Here is a 22,515-nt window from a genome sequence, read left to right on the forward strand (position 1 = left end):
GGAGGCGGAGGCAAGAGGAAGAGAGGAGAGCGAGAGAGCGGCGGAGGCGAAGGAGACACGAGAGGCAGGGCGGACCCAGCGCGTGCTGCTGAGCAACGTTCCAGATACTGCTACCATACCCGGTGGGCTGAAGGGAGAAGACGCCACGGGTCCAGCTGCTGTGGTCCGGGACTCGGGCCACAGCCCAAGGCAAGTGTTGCTAAAAGGGGCATTCTGGTGGGGCGTTTGGGGAGGCGGGAGGTAACCGGTTTGGGGAGGCGGGAGGCCCCTTGGTGATCCTTGCACTTACACCCCCTGTTTGGTAAACGGTGACGGTAGCACAACAGTCTGGCACTGAGAACGGATCAGTGAAACCCGTTTCTTTTTTCTTTCTCCCTGAGGCCACACAAACCGGGACGACGGACCAACCCTGACCTACCCAGCAACCAGCACCAACCTCCCCGTGTTTCAGGAAGGACTGTGTGGTCTAAGCTCCCTTGCGACCCAAGAACAATAAAAACCCTTTTTGTGTTTCAACAGTACTCTGGTCTCATTCTCTGTCCACCGCTAGCCCCTACACCTCCCCATATATACCGGCCGCTGGTGCGCCTAAGGCACGCCCGTCTGCACCTCGACCGCGCCCATTGACGGAACCCCTGGCCTCCCCGTACCCGCAATGACGACCATACTATTGAACACCCGCTCCGCACGCAAGCATGCCATCGAGCTCTGGGACCTGTTTGACACAACATCCCCGGACGTCGCCTTCCTGAAAGAGACCTGACTTAATGACTCCTCCGCACCCGACATCGCCATAGCCATCCCAGATGGCTACAAGATCACCCGTAGAGACCGCACCAACAGAGTCGGAGGAGGAATCGCCATTGTCACACAGACCCTAACTCCACCCTCAGAGGCACCCTGATCTACCGACCCCCCCGGACCCTGCCCCAAGTTCAGCGACTCCATCGCCGACTTGATCAGCACGCACACCCTGACCTCCACCAACTACATCCTCCGCGGAGACCTGAACTTTCACCTTGAGAACAACATCTCCACAACCCTGATCGATAACCTCGCCAACCTCGGACTGAAGCAACTGGTCACAACGCCCACCCACTTTGCCGGCCACACGCTTGACCCCGTCTTCTCCTCAAGCCCGTACGTCTCCGTCAGCCACACCACCGAACTCCTCTGGACCGACCACCGCTGCATCCACTTCGCCTTCCAGAAGCCCACTACACACCACCACACCCAACAGATCACCCGCAGCTGCTGGAGCAAAATCATTGAAGACCAACTACATGCAAAGCTCGCTCTCAGCCCACCCACCGAACCCTCCAACACCGACAACACTGCACACAGCCTCAGACGCTGGATCGAGGACTGCGCCAACACCCTCGCCCCGCTGAAGAAACCCCCCCACAGAGACACCAGAAAGAGGGCCTGCTGGTTCACCACAGAACTCCTAGCCTCCAAGCAAGCCTGCCGGAAACTAGAGAAGAAATGGCACAGTGAACAAACTCCGGACAGTCAGGCAGCACACAAGGACGCCATCCGCAACCACCACCACCACCTCAACAGGGCGGCCAAGAGGACCTCCTTCAAAGACCGCATCGACAACAATGCACAAAAAAGCAAGGAGCTCTTCAACATCGTGAAGGAACTCTCCAACCCCAGCTCCAACACCAACCACATCCCGTCGTCGCAAGCTCTGTGCGACTCCCTCGCCACCTTCTTCCACCGCAAGATAGCAGACATCCACGACAGCTTCAACACCCAGACAGCCCCAACAGACAACAACACCACAGACCCTCCGCACACCATCAACCACGACCCACTGCTAGCCTGGGCCAGCGTGAGCATCGATGGCACCATCAAGACCATGCGCACCATCCACTCCGGCTCTCCGTCAGACCCATTCCCGCACCACATCTTCAACAGACCAAGCAGCTCCATCGCACCCCACCAGCGCAACTTCATCATTCTCTCCCTCGAGACCGCGACCTTCCCAGAGATCTGGAAACACGCCGAGATCAATGCCCTACTCAGAAAATCTAAGGCAAACCCAAGAGACCTCAAGAACTCCCTGTCCATCTCTCTGCTCCCCTTCCTGGCCAAAGTCATCGAGAAAACAGTCAACAGACAGCTAACCCGATACCTTGAAGAAAACCGAATCCTGGACCCTTCCCAGTCAGGGTTCCGCAACAACCACAGCACCGAGACTGCCCTCATCGCCGCCACCAATGACATCAGGACCCTGCTGGACAACGGCGAGACCGCAGCACTCATCCTCCTACACCTCTCATCCTCCTACACCTCTCTGCCGCCTTCGACACTGTCTGCCACCGCACACTACGCGCACGCCTCCACGCCGCAGGGATCCGAGATAAGGCTCTGGATTGGACCACCTTCTTCCTCTCCGGCAGAACCCAGAGCGTCCGCCTCCCCCATCTATACATGGACAACTATGAGGACAAGAACATCTATAATTCCGATAACCCTTTCACAGAGCATATCACTCTGTGGAAGAGGTATATCGTTGATATCCTCATGATATGGACTGGGAACTCAGATACACTAGAAGAATTCTGCATTTGGCTAAATGCCAGATCTAATGATATTCAGATGACTATGACCTATAGCAAAGATAAGATCAATTTTCTTGACCTAACTGTACAAAGTGAAAACAATGAGTTATATACATCCCTCTATAGGAAGCCACTGGAAAGAAACACATTGTTGGGCTGCAAGAGCCACCATCCTAGGAACTTAAGTGACAATCTGCCCTACGGGCAGGAACTGCTCACAAAGAGCAGATTTCTTCAGGGAATCTGATTCTCTCCTACAGAGACTGTTAGAACGTGGCTATCCGCGCAGTCTCCTTAAGAGATCTAGGAAGCGAGCTTGGTACTGTCCTAGAGACATACTTCTACAAAACAACACAGACAAATCCACTGATACAAATCGGATTGTCTGCATCTCCAATTTTAGTAATAGGAGTAATGAAATCAAAAGGATGATAAATCTTAATTGGCACCTGGTTTCGGAGAAAATAGGTAGCACAGACCGTCCCATGTTTGCATTTAAAAGAGGAAGAAACCACAAAGACTATTTAGTCAGCTCGTAACTCAAAGACGAGCCAGCACCTGACACACATTCTCTTTTAATGTTGCACCACTACAAGGACACTTTAAATGCGGACGTTGCAAAGCATGCAGCTCACTGTTGAACAAAAGGAATTTGTATATCATGGCAAGAGATACAGCTTGAACCATCATACGAATTGTAATATGCAGGACGTAATCTATCTAATCAAATGTCCCTGTCACATATTCTGCAACACTGTTCACACATTCGCTGTAGAGTGCAGGGTGCTTTTGCTAGTCGAACACTTTAGCGAGAAACAACACACTAGCACCGACTTAAAGTGGTGGATACTTGAAAAGATAATACAAAATCCTAGAGGGTGTTCACTATCTGCCATCATGAATGTAAATGGATTCATTTACTTGACGCAATAAATGGGGGGTCTGAATGAGCAGGAAGATATTTCTAGACAGATCTCTTTGCTCAGCATGACCTAGACTGAATCTGTAACCGGGGTCTGTTAATTTGTAGTACATAATAACCAAGATAATCTATCACTAAATATGTGATAACAACGTAACATATATGTAATTGTGAACCATGAATGATGATTTTACATTATGTAATGTAAACCAATACACCATGTATGTAACTGGTTTTTTTTAAAAACGACTAGGGTACTTATATGGAAATGAACCATGCAACAGTAGTCAAAAAGTTACAAGTTTGCATTATGTGCTGCTATCTCATGATATACTGTCGAACTGAATATGTGGACGTGAATAGCAGCACTATCGAATAGTAATTGTTATGTATTCATTTGTATGTATTTGTTACATTCATGCAATAACAGACGGTTGTTGGCCATTATCGACATTTAGAGACAGAAGATATGGCCTTACTCATAGGCGAGCAACTGGTATGTGTAGTAGAAATTTGTGATATACTGATAAAAAGAATGATAAACTCGGCTTTATTATCTTGAGCCCTCGTCCGCTTGCACCTTCAAATTCCTCAATTATCAACGTACTAAGAAGCCACGTCACCCGTGGCCTTTAATTCAGAGCTAACCCGCTAATTTAGCGTCGATCCCTGGACTGCAGTAAGTTATGTTCTTTTTAGTTGATCCCCACAAGAGGGCAGTCGTGTCATGCACGTCGCGTCCTCACACGAGGACGCTATGAACACGTTCATGCTGGATTAAAGCTTGGATTTAAGAGAGGCAGTCGCTCGCGAAAGCAGACTCCAGGTTTCCTGGCTAAAGGCACATATGTCACGAGGTAAGACGCTTTATCTGCAAGCTCCTACGCGGTAAAGATTAAGTGAACCACGTTTTATACGTGTCTTCAACAATAGAAGGTATACCCATTCATCTTTCTTTTTCAGAGCATTCAAAGACAATTAATTAGCCTTGTGTCTGTGCCGGTAAGAAGCTTCCCCCGATAAGCTTTCCTTGAAGGACAAAGAATATTTATTACTTGAAACCCCGAGCGCCAGACGCCGGAGGTTGGTGACTTTTTGAATGCTATACAATTATATATTACCGAATGTGCTTGATTTAAATATAGTCAATGGTCATGGCTAATGCAAGCAATCATCCCTTTATAGAAATGCAGGCACGCTGTGCCACTGATTAATCTGACCACAGATATGATGCGCCACGTTCGAATCAGGAACAGTCCCCACAAGGGAAGATTATATGGAACTATTAAGAATGTTTTTTTCGAGTACAGATGGTGACGAGCATAATTTATTTCTGAAAGGTCATCCATCTAAGTTATACAAGCTGCCGTGCTGTCAATTGGTATCAGGGTGGAAACTCCTTGAAGGTGAGCAGAGATCTACAGGTCTCACCACATATAATCATAATTATCCAAACCATGTTTAAAATCTAAAAATACTTCATTTTTTCTTTAACAGGCCACACACAGATTCACTATTTAATCCTGAGGAAGACCCCACGCAGACGATTACATAATCGCAATAGTGTCAAGGGGTCGAAACGTCATTGCTTAATATCGAGTGTAAATGGTCACCCAGAACAATTGAAACAAAGTAGATAGATTGCTAGTCGGGTTGAATCATAACAAAATACCTCACACTGTGTTTAAATGTTTGTCCTGAATAGATGTTCATTTGTTATGTATATAATGTGTTGTGATATGTAAATATATTTTTGTGTTCACTTAACGTCACCAATTTGTGTAATTGTATAGTATATGTTTGTGTGTGCTTATATTTGTTCTAATTAATTTATACATTTTTTTGAATACACAATTCATTCAAATTTACTATAAAACCAGATACTAATTCAAAAGTAATTAAGTTTTCTTTTCTGTTTGGACACAATTTGGAGATAATAATTTCTCATTAAATGTCAGTCTCATCTTAAGAAAGGGTAGGTCCAGCTGCAGTGCCGTTGATCTATCATCTGTTTATCAGTTAATGGCTTGAAGCTGAGCCTTCGCTATAGAAAAGCCTATGAAATATCGTGAAATTTAATGTATCACCCTGAAAGGTCACGTCTGCTAACTTATTTTCTGCTTGCAGCCCTGCTTTAAGTTCCATGAACGGATGGAGTTCAATCTGCATGTCCCTAGATCACTGGGATGCTGCAGTCTCCTTGAGCCCTAAAGTGCACCCTAGCAAAGCACACAGCATTGTCTTGTTCCCTCGTAGGAGAGACTAGAGCATGCCCATCATGAAGGATCTCTGAGGACTCAATACTATCAGCTTTCTCTTTCAGTTGCTGAGGTTAGCATATGGTTATTGTAAGCAGTTATTGATGTCCCTTGTCATTTCCTCCCCAAGTTATTTTGTATAATTTGATAGTCTTTCAACTAGGTCTGGCTTACTGAGTGCCATTGTTTTCTCTCCTGGCAGTTGCTGTATTTGGTCTCTAGGCGCTAAGGGTCCCTTTCCAGTGTGGTAAAAGGTCACTGAAGGAAGGATAATAGTATTTTTTTGCAAATGCTTCCGAGGAACCGGGTTATTTAAGACCCAGCGGCGCCAGGGATAACGCCCTAGTCTCCGGCTCCACCTGTCTTAGAGTACAGAGACACGGGATACTTCTTGGTGACGTCAAAGATCAATTTTATTAGCTGCAGCCAGTAACAGATATCCTAGAAGTACAACGCGGTGTATGTTCTCAGGAGACTGCTCAACTTTACAAAGCTAGTCATCCCTTTTTATACCAAATATTATGCTTCAGGCAAACATTCCTTATTTACAATTGACTATTCACATGTTTTCACGACAAAAGAAGAAACAGGATCATGATGACAAGTCCATTTTTCAGTTTGCCCAGCCCATAATCAGCTATTGGTCAAACCTAACATTCTTCATCAGATCGGTAGATCGAACCCACCATAAAAACGGGCACATCCCCATCGTAAACGGCCCATAAAGAAAGGAGCAGAGACAGGTGTGAGCAAGATAAGACATAGTTGTGCGCAATAAAAGGTTTGATGGTGTCTTGTATCTTGATCAATAATCTTAGCAGCTACTGGAAAAGGGAACTGGTTTAACAAGTTTTGGCTTCAGGCAAGAGGGTCGCTCGCTCAGGTTATTCAGAAGTCAGCTAAAGTGTACGTGTGCTTGGAGACTCGTTTGGCCACTGTCATCGGCCTATGTGAGGGCAACCACAAAATGGCTGCCGTATACAAAATGGAACCCGAGGGTTCAGGACGGAATCCCTGATTTCATGGTGATCTCGCCACTCGAGTATGACGAAAATGCTCGTATACCTTACACTTGCCATTTTCGGCCTAATGCTACCAAAATCGTCATGATACGACGATTTTTATGAAACGGGTTCAGAATTTCAGTACCTCAGACCCTCCTTTTGCCCTTACATAGGCAATAACCTAAACCCATGTCAGTCTGAGTCCAGGTCTATACTCATCAGGTCATCAAGATGTTGCTGTAGCATCATCTTATGACTTAGCACGTCTCTCGATACAGGTCTCCTTACACACGATGTAGCACAGAGGCCACATATAGCAGGAGCACACTGTACGCACAGACAGAACAGGAAAAGAATGGCTAAGATCATCCCAATGACCATCAGAATCTTCCATCCCCACGTAGATAACAGTTCCCAGAACCATCCCATCAACGACCAGTCTCCTTTATCCACATGTATAGATTCGGATATTTTATGTAGTTTGGAAATGGCCTGGTACACTGTCGGAGCATTATCTGGAATGAAGACACAGCAACTTGATTGGATCACTTTACATACCCCACCTCGATCTGCAAGTATGACGTCCAGCGCAACTCTGTTCTGGAGTGTCATAAGACGATCCGACTGGAGCTCAGCAGTCAAGTTACTAAGGGCACCCGCAGTTTCAACTACGGTTGACTCAACCACCCTCGTCAATTGCCGTATGTTCCTGCTGTTAACCATGGGTCCCCAAAACGGCAGAAGACCCTTCAAGAAATCTCCTAATTCTTGTCCTGCAGTATCTTCCTCAGTGAAGACACCTCTAACTACCCTTGTCTTGTGGTAATCTGCCACAGCTGTGTAGGTGGGAGGCAACAGGAACGAGACAAAACATGTGCCCGAGAAATCATGGGGCAACCATGTGTATGCTCTATCATAGCAGATGAAATAGGTACCCTTAGCTGCTAGGAACGATGGGGAAGTCTGAGACGTAAAAGCATATGTCTCAGTGCAGATACTCTTCCCTAACTGAGCTCTTGGATTCTTGCCATTACCTTGCAGACATAGATGACCCTGATGGGGTACAATCCAAATCGTAGAGGATCTTTTTGCTTGCTGGTTCTCGCTCAGACTCGCTCCATATAAAGTCACGTTCCATCCAATATATGCTAGTGTCTCATCTTTCGGGATAGTCTCATAGGAACTAGCTCCCTTAATCATATCGACTATTCCCTTAACTAGAGCACTATTCTTTGGATTATCCTTCACAGAACGTAGGGGGCGGACTTCACGAGCATAGATTAACATCGTCCTGTATGCCCACACAGAACCATTGTAACTGAATGGCAGGACCAGATAAGGAATACCTTTTTCAGTAGTATGAGGCATACGGCCACACACCCAACAATTAGTCGTGTTCACTACTAACTGGTGTTGGTGTAGAAGCTGGACGAAAGAGTTATTAACGAATTCCAATCTCCTAATGGACTCATGTTCAGGCAGAGGATGAAAAGAATGCGAGGAAACAGTGGAAGAAAGTATGGGCTGTGTAGTGGGTGCAAACGTCACTTGAAAAGAGAATATAACATATCCCATTAAAAACATCATTAAGCTAAGCAACATAAAAACACACAATATTAAAAAACATTTTCTGCTCATAATTCGACACATTTTGGCTCTAAAATTCATTTCTTCAACAGGTCTCTCCATCTCGAAAAACTCCATCCTCTAACCTTGCTGCTCGCTGAGGTAGGGTGTTCCGTGCTAAGGAATGCGTCTGTCAGTCCAGGGAACGCCCTAGGACCAACCAGAGCCGTCGACCTTGTGTCTTCGGCTTGCACTCCAAAGACTTGACGCCGCGACCCTACAGCTGAACCCGGATGGCGGTTCGAAAAACAAAAATTGGTCAAAACAGTTTCTCGGATGGGAGAGCTGAACCTTTTTTTAAAAAGTAGAAAGAATTTTTATTTGTCCATGATTCTCGGTCTCAAATTATAACGGCTTTTTCCAGGCAGCGTCTGGTCTTGAAATAGGAGTTCAGGCTCGGTAGTGTCCAATCGAACTGACGGTGGCAGAGCCTCTTGCAGAAGATCGTCGCTTTCACGCTCAGAACTTGTCCCAATTAAACGTGCATCGATAAAAGGCAGAAAACGAGGCACAGTTTCAGTCTCAAAATCAGGAATGCCCTCCTGGACCCACTGGTCGTACGGCAGAGGTAAAGGAACCCTCTTGCAGTGTACGCCGTGGATCCAGTTCTTCTTTCCTTGCACTCGCACTGCAGTTCTCGTGGACAAAAGTACCAGGTAGGGGCCGATCCAGCGGGGCTGATCGTTCTTTGTCCGCTGGAAGTTCTTTATTAGTATCCACGATCCAGGATCGATTGCGTGCCCTGGATCTTCAGAGGCCTGAGGCAGTGTATCATGAACCTGTTGGTGTAAGACACGCAATTTAGCCGTCAAATCATACAAGTAATCAAGCAGTACAGGGTGTTCAATCTCACTGAATTTCGTCGGCCTCGGCACTCCCCATATGTTTGCCGGGCGACCAAAAATTATTTCGTATGGACTAAGTCCCACTCGTGAATGCACAGTCATCCTAGTCGACAAGAGTGCTAATGGCAGAGCATCAGGCCATTTAAGACCAGAGCTCGCCTGTATCTTGGCCAACTTCAATTTGAGGGTGCCATTATAGTATTCCACTAGACCAGCCGATTGGGGGTGATTTGCAGCGTGAAACTTTTGGCGGATTCCTAACCCTTCACACACTCTCTTCATCACTTGACCCACAAATTCACTCCCATTATCACTCCAGACCATTCTCGGCAAACCAAACCTAGGGAAGAATTCTTTGACAAGGGCTTTAGCTGTGGACAAGGCAGTATTATCTTTTAGGGGATATGCTTCTACCCATCTTGAGAAGGCACAAACAACCACTAGTACGTACTTCAGGATGTTGCATCTCTCCATGTGAATGAAATCTAGCTTCAAAACCTCAAACGGATACGTCGGAGGAGCAAAATGACCAGCTGGAGTTGGAGTTCCCTTACCAGGATTGTATTTCAAACAAATCATACAATTCTTGACCACATTCTCTGCACACTTAGGAATTCCAGCATTTTGCCATACTGGAGCCAACAACTTACAGATCCCTTTCACTCTGATATGGGCCATTCCATGCGCCATTGTAACCACTGCAAGCACGTACGCATCGGGTAACAACCATCGCTGATGTTTTGACAACTCAACCCAACAACCATTCGTGTCTAATTTACCCGTACTCTCTCTCCACACCCTCAATTCCTTCTCTGTAGCTTCAGCTTGAAAAGACTTCACACTCTCTATCGTATCTTCACACATTCCAACGTCACCAATCCATCTTGCAGGGCCCGCAACATACATTCGACTTATCACATCTCTTGCCGTTTCTTTCGCAACCTCATCAGCAAACGCATTACCGCGACCAATGTCGTCAGTAACCTTCTTATGTGCACTGCATTTCACAATCGCCACTTGCAACGGCAAGTTAAGTGCTTCAAGAAGCTCATTCACCAACTGACCATGCTGTATCTTAGTTCCATGAGACGTGAGGAACCCACGTTCCTTCCACAATCGTCCAAAACTCTGAGCCACACCAAATGCATACTGGCTGTCAGGATATATGGTCACTTTCTTTCCTTTTGAAAATACACACGCTCTCGTAAGTGCAATCAACTCTGCTGCTTGAGCTGAATTATGTGGGATACGTGCAGCTTCAACTATCGTATGCAAAGTCGTAACAGCATATGCCGCAGTCGTATCACCATTTGGAAGCTTGAAGCATGAACCATCCACCCATAAGGTACCATCACACTTCACAAGAGGAGTGTCCCTAAGATCTACTCTCCCTTTCGTTTCCTCTTCTGTCCTGAGAAAACAATCATGTTGTTCAGAAACATCTGTCTTTGCTACAATCGACAACAACGTAGCTGGATTCAGCGTGTTGCATCTCTTTATGTGCACGACTCGCTAAAAGTGTCAGCTCATAACCTGACAATCGAGCACTAGTTAAGTGCTGTGTCTTGGTTCTGTTTAGCAAAGTATCCACTGCATGTGGAACCATTACAATCAACGTATTATTCATCACCAAACCAGCAGACTGTCGAATAGAAACAGCTGCTGCCGCTGTAGCTCTCAGTCAACTCGGCAATGCTCTAGCTACCGGATCCAAAGTCGACGAGAAATACGCACATGGACGCTGCTTGTCCCCAAAAGATTGTGTCAACACTGACAATGCACATCCTTCTCTCTCATGGACATACAGTGTAGCCAACACAGGAGCCGAACACAATGCGTCGCGCAATTCCGAAAAACTTTTCTGACACTCTTCGGACCACGGAAGGGGATTTGGTGTATCTTTACAAGTCAATGCCACCAAAGGTTTGGCCAGTAGGGAAAAATTCGGTATCCATTGTCTGCAATATGACGTGATAGCCAAGAAAGCACGCACTTCTCTCTGTGTATTTGGCACACTCATTTTCGCTATCGCCTGAATTCGTTCTGGGGTCAATTTTCTTCCCTCTTTCGATAAGAGATGACCTAAGTAGGTCACTTCTTGTCGACAGTACTGTAACTTTGAAAGCGACACCTTATGATGTTAATCAGACAAATGACGTAACAACGACAATGTGGCTTCTTTACAAATCTCCTCATTATCTGCAGCTACTAACAAATCGTCGACGTACTGAATAAGAGCAGCACCATCAGGTAAAACAATCGTATCAAGCTGTGTTTTCAAAGCCTGACTATATATTGATGGACTCTCACAATAGCCTTGGGGAGCGCGCTTGAACCGGAAGCTTCGACCTCCTAAAGAGAAGCCGAAAATATCCCTACTCTCCTTTGCAATCGGGATGCTGAAGAAAGCATTCTTCAAATCAATCACCGAAAACCACGTGGCTGAAGCTGGAATCATGGTCAGTAAGGCACTGATATCTGGAACGACAGGAAATTGCGGAACTACAATCTTATTCACCTCGCGAAGATCGATCACAAGCCGGTAAACAGGTGGCTGAGAAAAATCAGTATGTTTCAAGACAGGCAAAACAGGGCTATTGCAAACATTACCTCTCGTTTCTTCAATTACATCTTTCTCAATCAGGTCATGAATAATCGCTAGCAACGCCCTTTCACCTTCACTCGAGATCCTGTATTGGGGAATACGTGGCATTTTAACATTCACTTTCAATGTCACAACATATGGCGGTATCTCCAAAAGACCCACGTCATTAGGACCAGTAGCCCAAAGAATATCAGGAAGAGACGACAATTCTGTTGGAAGTTTATCCTTTGACAAATACATCGAGGAGACCACTTTCTTACCCAGTGTAAGTTGTACTCCCGAGGGAGAACAGTACAATGTCGCGTACAATCGTTTCAACAGATTCAATCCCAATAAGTTCTCACCACAACCCGTCGTCAGAATAAGGGGTGCTTCGAATTCACAAGGTCCAACGGAAAGAGACATAGGACTAGAGATCGGATTCCTAACCGGGGCGCCAGAAAAACCTACTGAAACATTCGTCTCGCCAGACAAAGATGTGCCAGGGAGTTTACAGTGCATAATAGAACTCTTTGTAGCACCAGTATCCAACAGAATAGGTTCTGACACACCTGATGTAATCACCTCAACATAAGGTCCACTCTGATCTACTGGAACTGAAACAACTCCCTCTCTTTGTCTATGGCTGTCCTAGCAATCATCACCTTCCATGTTTTCACCTTCTGCGTAGTAGTCATCAGTATAATACTGAGTCGTCCTACCAGACGCGTTATTCTGCTGATCAAAACTATTCATTGAATTTTGTGGAGGAAAGGGACGTGCGTTCTGGGGGAATCCTCCACGTCCTCTCCCTCTAAGAGCTTGTGGAACATCCCGACCTCTTGTGCTAGAAACACCATTCATACGCTGTAGCAAAACAGGGCAGCTACTTTTAAAATGGCCCTCTTCTTTGCAATATGCACATTGATTAGGTCCTACAGGAAAACGTTGTTGAGAAGGCTCGAACCTTTGCGAGTTTCGCTGAAACTGCTGAGGTTGCTGATAATCACGCTGGGTACTACGGGGCGGATACGCTTGCTGTAAAAGAACCTTCGTCTTTAACTCTTTAGTCTTCTTGTCTGCCCTATCCTTCTCATCCTTATCCCTATTTTCATAGTATTGTGCAGTAGCCAATATCTGTGCTGATGAGGAAACAGCCCACGAACTCTCGGAATCCTTCAACTTGGTACATAACTCGGGAAGCAAATTATGCACGAACTTATCAACAAACAACCGTTGACCACCTTCAGTACTCATGTCCTGACCACTGTGGTCGATAAACGTTTCTTCAAACCTAGTGAAGAAATCGGACACAGTTTCATCTTTCTTCTGCTTACACGCAGACTATTTGTCCCAGTTTACTCGCATAGCAGGCATTAAAGTCTTCATGTAAGTAACGATCCTACCAGGAGGAAGTTCTGCAAATAAAGGCTCAGGTTTAGCACCACCAACTTGTCGCGCATCTGCAGCACTAATATTAACCCAGGTATCACCTAACTCTTGCGCATGATCCGTGTGACGAATCAATCCCCATAAAGGCTGTGGGACCACGTTTCCAAACAACATGTCTATATCAGCTAAATTCATAACACACGAGTCTGCAGTCTGTGATAATTCCTTATAATACCCTGTAGGATTTTTACGGGGGTCAGGTAAGGTCTGTTTAAGAGCCAAAACTTCAGCTGGCTTCCATGGAACATGTACCCAAACACGCTGAAAATGAGGCTGAACAGGTGGATTAGCGGCTAGATCCCCTTCTTTCCAAACCGGGGGAACTTCTCTCATTAGATATTGTCACGCCTTTCTCCTAACAGAGGGATCAGGTTCAAACAACGACTGAGAGATAGCCTCACTCCTAAATGACATCAATGTCGCAACTGCTCTTTCAACATCGGAACCCACAATCGTGCCTTTCGCAAACTCGAACCGTACACGACACAACTCAGGTGGATTGGGTTCCAAATCATTATCCTCCAATTCTTCACAAAGAAAAACACACATTTGATCAAAAACATATCTCTGCTTCGGTGCTTCCCATTGGCGGAAGACATCCATACCAGACTCTAACTCATATCTTGCAGGGTCGGTAACTCATTTATGCGCCAAATGGTCCAATACTCCCTTCTCTCTAGAATCAGGCAGTTGGCTACGCAACTGTTTATGCTCTGAAACGGGGGTCGTGTTTAATGACCCAAAGAAAGGAGACAAAAGACTAGTAACAGTATCCGTCATTCTCTGTCGGACAGAAGGAGAAGTTGACAGAACAGGAGATAAAGCGGACTGAAAAGAAGCTAATGTAGGAGCAGTAGCAGAGGAAACGGCAAGAACAGGTGAAAAAGTCGTAGGTATTAAAGACGGAACAGGTAGCAAAGTCGGCAGCCCTTGAGAAAGCTTTACCAGAGGAGTAGGAGCCAGCTGAAGAGGAGCTGGCGGCTGTGCAATAGCAAGAGGCAAAGCAAGCAGAGGTTGCGCCGCTAAAGGTTGCGGAGGTGCTGTAGCACTCTGCGCATAAGGGGGTGGCGAACTCAACAAATATGACATTAAAGGATCTTTCTCAAGTTCCTTTGCTGCATCTTGCTGAATAGGTGGCAAAACTGGATAGCATTTATCGATCGCCATTTTACGTTGCCTGTGCAACTGCTCACTCGCTTGTTCTTCTTCATTGTCTTTATACTGCATAGCAGCTCGCAGATACCCTTTTCTCTTTTATTTCTCTTTGCTAATTTCATTTCTTTCTGTCTGGCTTCCTTTCGCCAAAGGTGGAAAGAGTCAAACATCGCCGGCCGGGCTTTCTTCTTAAAAAGTCTAACCTCTAGGTTATCTAAAATTTCCGTGTCGAAACTACCATATCGTGGCCATTGTAGGACACCGTCCTTTTTTGTGTAACAAATCCATACTTCGTTATATGCGATGGGGCCCACGCCATTCTTCACATAGCTCATAGGTTGGAGTTCCAATCGGAGGAACTGGACACGAGTCCTCCAATCGGGAATCCCTATTATAACCACAACAAAACAACTTTCCAAGTCTGCTAAGGCCAGGCATCTTCGCTCACTAGTCTAGCTTCAAACTTCAAGGGAATATCGAATATGATAGTCTCGTGAATACACGAGTCCCTCGGCTTTGGTACTTGCAAGTCCCAAATCAAAGATCCCAAGGGGATACCCAAAAACTAAGGACTGGGAGACGATCCACTCATACTTAACTGAGGTATCAATGTCGGCACCAGGAGACCCGTCTATCGTCTCGCTTTACAAATCATCAAAGGCTCCAAGACAGGGCGATAGTCAGGGCAGCAGTCCTTCGTAGCCGATGGAAAGCGGGGAACCTCGCAGCAAAGACTTTCGGACCACGACGACATACAGGGGTCGATGAAGTGGTTGGCCTTCCTCCAGAATTTCCACATGAAGCTCCTCACGAACCTCTGGCTTGGACAGGTACCGCTGAAATCGCCCAACGTTGGGCGCCACATGAAGAACCGGGTTATTTAAGACCCAGCGGCGCCAGGGATAACGCCCTAGTCTCCGGGTCCACCTGTCTTAGAGTACAGAGACACGGGATACTTCTTGGTGACGTCAAAGATCAATTTTATTAGCTGCAGCCAGTAACAGATATCCTAGAAGTACAACACGGTGTATGTTCTCAGGAGACTGCTCAACTTTACAAAGCTAGTCATCCCTTTTTATACCAAATATTATGCTTCAGGCAAACATTCCTTATTTACAATTGACTATTCACATGTTTTCACGACAAAAGAAGAAACAGGATCATGATGACAAGTCCATTTTTCAGTTTGCCCAGCCCATAATCAGCTATTGGTCAAACCTAACATTCTTCATCAGATCGGTTGATCGAACCCACCATAAAAGCGGGCACATCCCCATCGTAAACGGCCCATAAAGAAAGGAGCAGAGACAGGTGTGAGCAAGATAAGACAGAGTTGTGCGCAATAAAAGGTTTGATGGTGTCTAGTGTCTTGATCAATAATCTTAGCAGCTACTGGGAAAGGGAACTGGTTTAACAAGTTTTGGCTTCAGGCAAGAGGGTCGCTCGCTCAGGTAATTCAGAAGTCCGCTAAAGTGTACGTGTGCTTGGTGACTCGTTCGGCCACTGTCATCGGCCTGTGTGAGGGCAACCACAAAATGGCTGCGGTATACAAAATGGAACCCGAGGGTTCGGGACGGAATCCCTGATTTCATGGTGATCTCGCCACTCGAGGATGACGAAAATGCTCGTATACCTTACACTTGCCATTTTCGGTCTAATGCTACCAAAATCGTCATGATACGACGTTTTTTATGAAACGGGTTCAGAATTTTAGTACCTCACTTCTTTGGAGGCAGCTACCTCCTTTTCAGATGCCCTATGGCCCATGAAGGAACTGCAGATTTATTATGTCATTGTGTTTTAGTTTCAAGCAGATAGCTGTATCTTTCTGATAGATACATCTGCCAGTGGATTCCTCACCTTGTGAATATCCCTCTGCGTCAGCAGCTTCCGGAAATTCTTTTTGTAGCTTCGCACCAACGTCACAGAGGCACGGCATCGCGCGCGACTCCGCTGATGTCACCGACCCAATATCAGGCCCACGCCGGCGTGATGACATCAGTTCCCTTTTTTTCGCGTCGTCGACGCTAACGGTTTTCTAGGGATCGTCCGTAGCTTTTGCAGTAACTTTGTTACTTTGTATTGTTGGTGTTTCTTTGTCTTCTCTTTCGACATGTCTTTGAAGAAGACCCGATTTAAAGCCTGTGGGGAATGCGGCAAAACCATGTCCATTACGGATCCGCATGAATGGTGCTTATGGTGTTTGAGCTCCGACCAAGACGTCGAAGACTGCCAGTCTTGTAGGAAGATGACACCTCATGCCCTCCGGGAGAGAGAAGCTAAGCTTCTTGTGGCAAAGCTTAAAGGAAGTAAGGAGAAGAAGAAATCGAGGTCGCGGACTCGACGTTCGAGGTCAAGATCTCGCTCGAGGTCGCGATAGGACTCGTCCTCGGCCCATGCTTCGAGATCATCTAAAAAGAAGCATAAGAAGAGGTCCCATAATTCCCGACATCGCTCAAGGAAGGACTCGGGTTCTAAGCCGAAGTCACAGGTGAAGCTGGTTGAGAAGGTGGTGGTGTCTTCGGCTTCGGAAGATCAGGACGCCGGGGGTGAGGCATCGCATGCGAATTCGCCAGGTACTCCGAGGCAGATGGCGAATCCATCTCCGGTTCCATTCCATCCTCCGGATCGGGAGGATGAAGGTGAGGGGGAGATGGTTGGAGAGTAAGAGGCTCCGTTGCCCGAAGGTCTGTCGACTCCGGTGCACCAGCCTGAAGAGGAGGTCGACGCCGTATCGACTCCACGCCCTCAAGAGCAGCCGGGGGGTTCGTACCCAGCCTTCCCGGCTCCAGGTCAGGATCCGACGCATTTTGTAAATGCGATGTTTGGTATATATTCTAGGGCTATGTACCCCTTTGGGGCTCCTGTTGGTCCCACGGGTCCGATGGCGTTTGGTCTGGGTGTTCCCCAAACCTATGCTCTTGCGCCCTTTATGCCGGCTCCGGCGCCGCATTGGCATTTTCCGACGCCGGCGAGGCCTTCGACTCTAAAGCCATCGACGCCGAAGTCGTCGACTCCGAATCCTTCGACGCCGATTCCACCAACCCTGATGCCGAACCCTGAGCGACATCGTGGGATTCTTCCTCGTCCGGCGTCGGGTTCGGCGCCGGCTTTGACGGAGCCGACAGTGGATCTGGCGGCTTCGAATGTGAAGTGCAGGTCGAGGCGTGAAGCCCAGAGGCTGATGGAGGAAGAGAGGTATCGTGAGGAGTATTTGGAGGAGGGTGAGCTGCAGGATCCTGAGGACCCATTTGAGGATCTTTCAGTGGCTAGTGGCCTTGAACTGTCCCCTGAGTGGGATTTGGTTTCAGTACCGGATGATCCCCCTAAAGATGTGGCTCCTTACCATGTTGTGATAAAGAAGGCTGCAAGTTTATTGAACATTGCTTTACCTACTGCTGAGTTTAAGTCAAATCTTCTCACAGAGGTCCTTCACTCTCCATCTTCAGTGACTGAACCATTGCTTCCTTTTAATGATGCCCTCAAAGATCCAATTTTAGAGGTTTGGAAGAAACCTGTATCAGCTCCTGCTGTGTCTAGGGCTGTTGCCAGGAGGTACAGAGCGGCTCCTGATGACCCCAGAATTTTTATCCACTCACCCTCTGCCTGAGAGTTTGGTGGTGCAGGCGGCCTGTTCCAAAAGATCAACGGGATCTTTTCCACAGGTTCCAGCAGAAAAAGAGTCGAAAAAGCAGGATCAGGCTGCTAAAAAGGTTTTCTCCTCTGCCAGTATGGCGCTGAAGTCCACAAATGCGACCTGCCTGATGGGGCGTTATAGCCACGCCCTTATGGACACTGTAAAACAGTTGGTGCCCAAGTTACCGGAGGAGGATAGAAAAGACTTCCAGGAGGTTATCTCTGACACTCAGGCTGCAGCAAGGCAGGTGATTCAGAGTGGATTGGACACGGCGGATTCTGTGGCTAGGGTCATGGGCTCTTCTGTAGCAACGAGGAGAGCTGCGTGGCTGAAGTCGAGTGAATTTTCGACAGATGTCCAGTCTACATTGATGGTTCTCCCGTTCGACGGGTCTGGTTTATTTGGCAAAAAGGTAGACGCTGCTTTAGAACGCTTTAAAGACAGCAGGGCGACGGCTAAGTCATTGGGCCTACAGACCAGGGGCACTTTTGGGAGACATTCTAGAGGATTTAGCAGATCTTCTTTTCGATCCTACAAGACAACGCAGCAGCAGCCACAGCAGCAGCAAAACACGCTGTACAGGTCTTATAGGGGCAAGCAAAGAGCCCGTTCTCGAGGCCGTCAAGCTTCCTCCTCTTCCCCGTCCCAGACCCCTGCCAATGCAGCGAAGCAGCCCTAGATCCGCCATTCCGGATCATGTGTTCCAGTGGGGGGCCGGCTTACCCATTTCCTACGATATTGGGAATTGATTACATCGGATCTTTGGGTTCTCAATCTCGTGGGGAATGGGTATGCTCTTCCCTTTCGGGAGTTTCTCCCAATTCGCCCTCCTTGCCAGGGTTTTTGTTCGGAAGGCCACCTGCTTCTCCTGCAGGAAGAAGTCCTGCCACTGTTCAGAAAAGGTGCGATAGAGGTGGTTCCGGAGCAGGAAAGGGGTCAGGGATGCTACTCCCGGTATTTTCTGATCCCCAAGAAGGATGGCAGGCTTCGCCCAATCCTGGATCTCAGGATCTTGAATCTTTACCTGAAACAGGAAAAGTTCAAGATGCTCACTCTTGCACAGGTTCTTCAAGCGCTGCTGGAAGGAGACTGGATGGTGTCGATCGACTTGCAGGATGCGTATTTTCATATTCCCATCCTGAAGTCGCACAGGAAGTATCTCCGTTTTACGGTTGGGTCGCAGCACTACCAGTTTGCGGTCCTTCCGTTTGGTCTTACTATTGCGCCTCGAGTCTTCACCAAGGTGATGGCGGTGGTGGCAGCACATCTCAGGAGGTCGGGGATACCTGTATTCCCGTATCTGGACGACTGGCTGATCAAAGCAGAGTCGCCGGGGAAGGTGCTCAATCACCTGCAGGAGACAACTCAGTTGTTGCACAGGTTGGGTTTTTCGATAAATGTACCCAAATCTCACCTGGTGCCCTCCCAGCGCAACCTGTTCATAGGTGCGGTTCTGGAAACTTCTGTATGCCGTGCATTCCCTCCTCAAAGGATTCGCGACATACAGGAAATGATTCCTTTATTCTACAATGGAGCGGTTGTTCCAGTCCTGAAGGTCCTACGTCTGTTCGGTCTGATGGCTTCTTGCATTCTGTTGGTCAACCATTTTCAACTACCTCCATCGGTGGCCACGGTGATAACGGATGCATCCATTCTAGGGTGGGGTGCTCATCTGGGAGACCTGGAGGTCAAGGGTCTTTGTTCTCCAGAGGAAAGGTTGCTTCATATCAACCTACTGGAATTACGGGTGATACGTCTGGCGCTCAAGGCCTTCCTCCCTTCCCTTCGCGGGCGGTCAGTTCAGGTCCTGACGGACAACACGACCGCGATGTGGTATGTCAACAAGTAGGGAGGAGTGGGGTCGCAGTGTCTCTGCAGAGAGGCTCTGCGTCTCTGGTCCTGGGTCCAGGACCATCAGATTTGTCTGATGGCAAATCATCTGACCGGAGTTCTGAACATTCGTGTAGACAGTCTCAGTCGGCAGTTCTCTGCCGACCACGAGTGGAGGCTTCATCCAGAGGTAGTTCGTCACGTCTTTCGGACGTGGGGAACTCCTCGGGTGGACCTGTTCGCCACTCGCGAGAATGCTCACTGTCCGTCATTCTGCAGCCTCCAGTTTCCGATGCAGGGAGCCTTGGGGGACGCATTTCAGTTGAGTTGGGACTCGTAACTCCTTTATGCGTTTCCTCCCATACCCTTGGTTCCTCGGGTTCTGAGGAAAATTCGCCAAGACCGGGCCCAAGTTATATTGATCGCCCCGGATTGGCCAAGAAGGGTGTGGTACTCAGATCTTCTCCACCTCTCCTCTCACCCGCCGCTCTGTCTCCCTCACAGGGCAGATCTCCTCTCCCAGATGGAGGGGCAGGTTCTACACCCCCACCTCCAGACCTTACACCTTCATGCCTGGAGATTGAACGGGGCAACCTGAGTTCCTTTTCTCTCCCACACGATGTGGTGAATGTCATTTAGTCAGCCAGGCGTGACGCCACTAAGTCCATTTATTCTTATAGATGGTCAAAGTTCGTTGCTTGGTGTGGGGAAAAGTCCATTGACCCTTTAAGGGCTCGTTTGTCCAGTATTCTTCCATTTGCACTTTCCTTGGCCCAGCAGGGTTTTGCGGTGGCAACTATTAAGGGTTATTTGTCAGCTTTATCGGCTTTCCTTTGTTTGCCTGACCAGCCCTCTTTGTTTAAGTCACCTATTGTTTTATGATTCATCAAGGGCCTTACCAATAAATTTCCGCCTACTCCTTTTATTGTACCTCAGTGGGGCTTGAACCTTGTCCTTACATGCTTGATGGGTTCACCTTTTGAACCCTTACATTAATGTCCCTTGAGACTTTTGTCTTTCAAGACAATCTTCCTTGTAGCAATTACCTCGGCAAGGAGGGTAAGTGAGCTTCAAGCTCATAGTTCCAAGCCCCCGTTTTTATCCATTCATGCTGATCGAATGGTTCTTAGGACCTGGGCTGCTTTTCTGCCAAAGGTGGTAACTCCTTTCCACCTGGGGCAATCAGTTACCCTCCCTACCTTTTATCCTCCCCCTCACCCTTCCAAGGCGGAGGACCGGCTTCATCGCTTGGACCCTAAGAGGGCGGTGAGCTTCTACCTGGACAGGACAAGGGAGTTCAGGTTGGATGACCAGCTGTTCGTTGGATTTGCTGGCTGCAGGAAAGGAAGATCTGTGCACAAGCGCACGCTCTCAAGATGGATAATTTTATGCATCAAGATCTGCTACTCCCTGGCGGGTAAGGAACCTCCAGAGGGTATAAGGGCTCATTCTACTAGAGCTAAGTCTGCAACATCTGCTCTTTCTAGAGGTGTGCCTGTTGAGGACATTTGCAGAGCCGCAACTTGGGCCTCACTCCACACTTTCGCGAAGCATTACTGCTTAGATAGTGAGGTGAGGAGGGATGGCCACTTTGCGCGTTCTGTCCTCCAAGATTTCTTGGTATAGAAGAGTGGACACCCTCCTCCGGGAGTGGGGACTGCTGTGGGAATCTACTCACAAGGTGAGGAATCCACTGGCAGATGTATCTATCAGAAGAACAAGTTACTTACCTTTGGTAACGCTTTTTCTGGTAGATACAGTATCTGCCTGTGGATTCCTCACTGACCCACCCGCCTCCCCGTTGTCCACTCTTGTATACCATGTTTATTGTATATATTTATATATATTTATTGTCAAAGGAAATCTTTATTACATTTTGCTTTCCCTTATTGTTTTCGCACTATGTGTGTTATCTGGACATTGTGTACTGTGTATACTATGTATTATTCTACTGCCATTGGTCTGTCCGTGTGTCCATCGAAGGCACGGAAAAAAGGGCGGAACTGATGTCATCACGCCGGCGTGGGCCTGATATGGGGTCGGTGACGTCAGCGGAGTCGCGCGCGATGCCGTGCCTCTGTGACTTCGGTCCACGTCGGCGCGAAGCTACAAAAAGAATTTCCGGAAGCTGCTGACGCAGGGGGATATTCACAAGGTGAGGAATCCACAGGCAGATACTGTATCTACCAGACAAAGCGTTACCGAAGGTAAGTAACTTGTTCTTCTCAAGCAAGTTGTTGCAATACAACATGAAGTTGCATACCAGTGCATAAGCCTGTTTTGTCTCTGTGAGCTCCCTGAAGAGAGTTACCACCAATGAAGGGGCAGTGCTGCTCTGGGGCGCCCCAGTGCGGGATTCCAATATAAAAGTGAGCACCTCACCTTTTCACACATCTCACCAGTCATGCACTCTGAGGGTGGAACCTTGCACCATTACTCATAGGCAAAGATTGCCCCCACATAGTATCTTTTATGCTGTGTATAGCTGGGGATTGTCGACCTTCACTCCTGATCCTTCTACCTCAAATCTTTCTTTTCCTGGCACCTTTACAGGCCTGGTCACCAGTGGCCTGCACCTCATAATGTTGGACTTGGGGCCAGACTTTTCACCTTTCCGTGGTCTCTCTCAGGG

General features: G+C 47.6%; 1 protein-coding gene across 1 annotated transcript in view; it reads left to right on the forward strand.

Moving 5' to 3' along the window:
* The window catches only part of NRDC (nardilysin convertase), a 2,150,332-nt gene that overhangs the window by 1,654,953 nt on the left and 472,864 nt on the right, over window positions 1-22,515 (forward strand). The gene's annotated exons all lie outside the window — the stretch shown is intronic.

Source organism: Lissotriton helveticus, chromosome 1_2, assembly GCF_964261635.1.
Source record: "Lissotriton helveticus chromosome 1_2, aLisHel1.1, whole genome shotgun sequence".
NCBI lineage: Eukaryota > Metazoa > Chordata > Amphibia > Caudata > Salamandridae > Lissotriton > Lissotriton helveticus.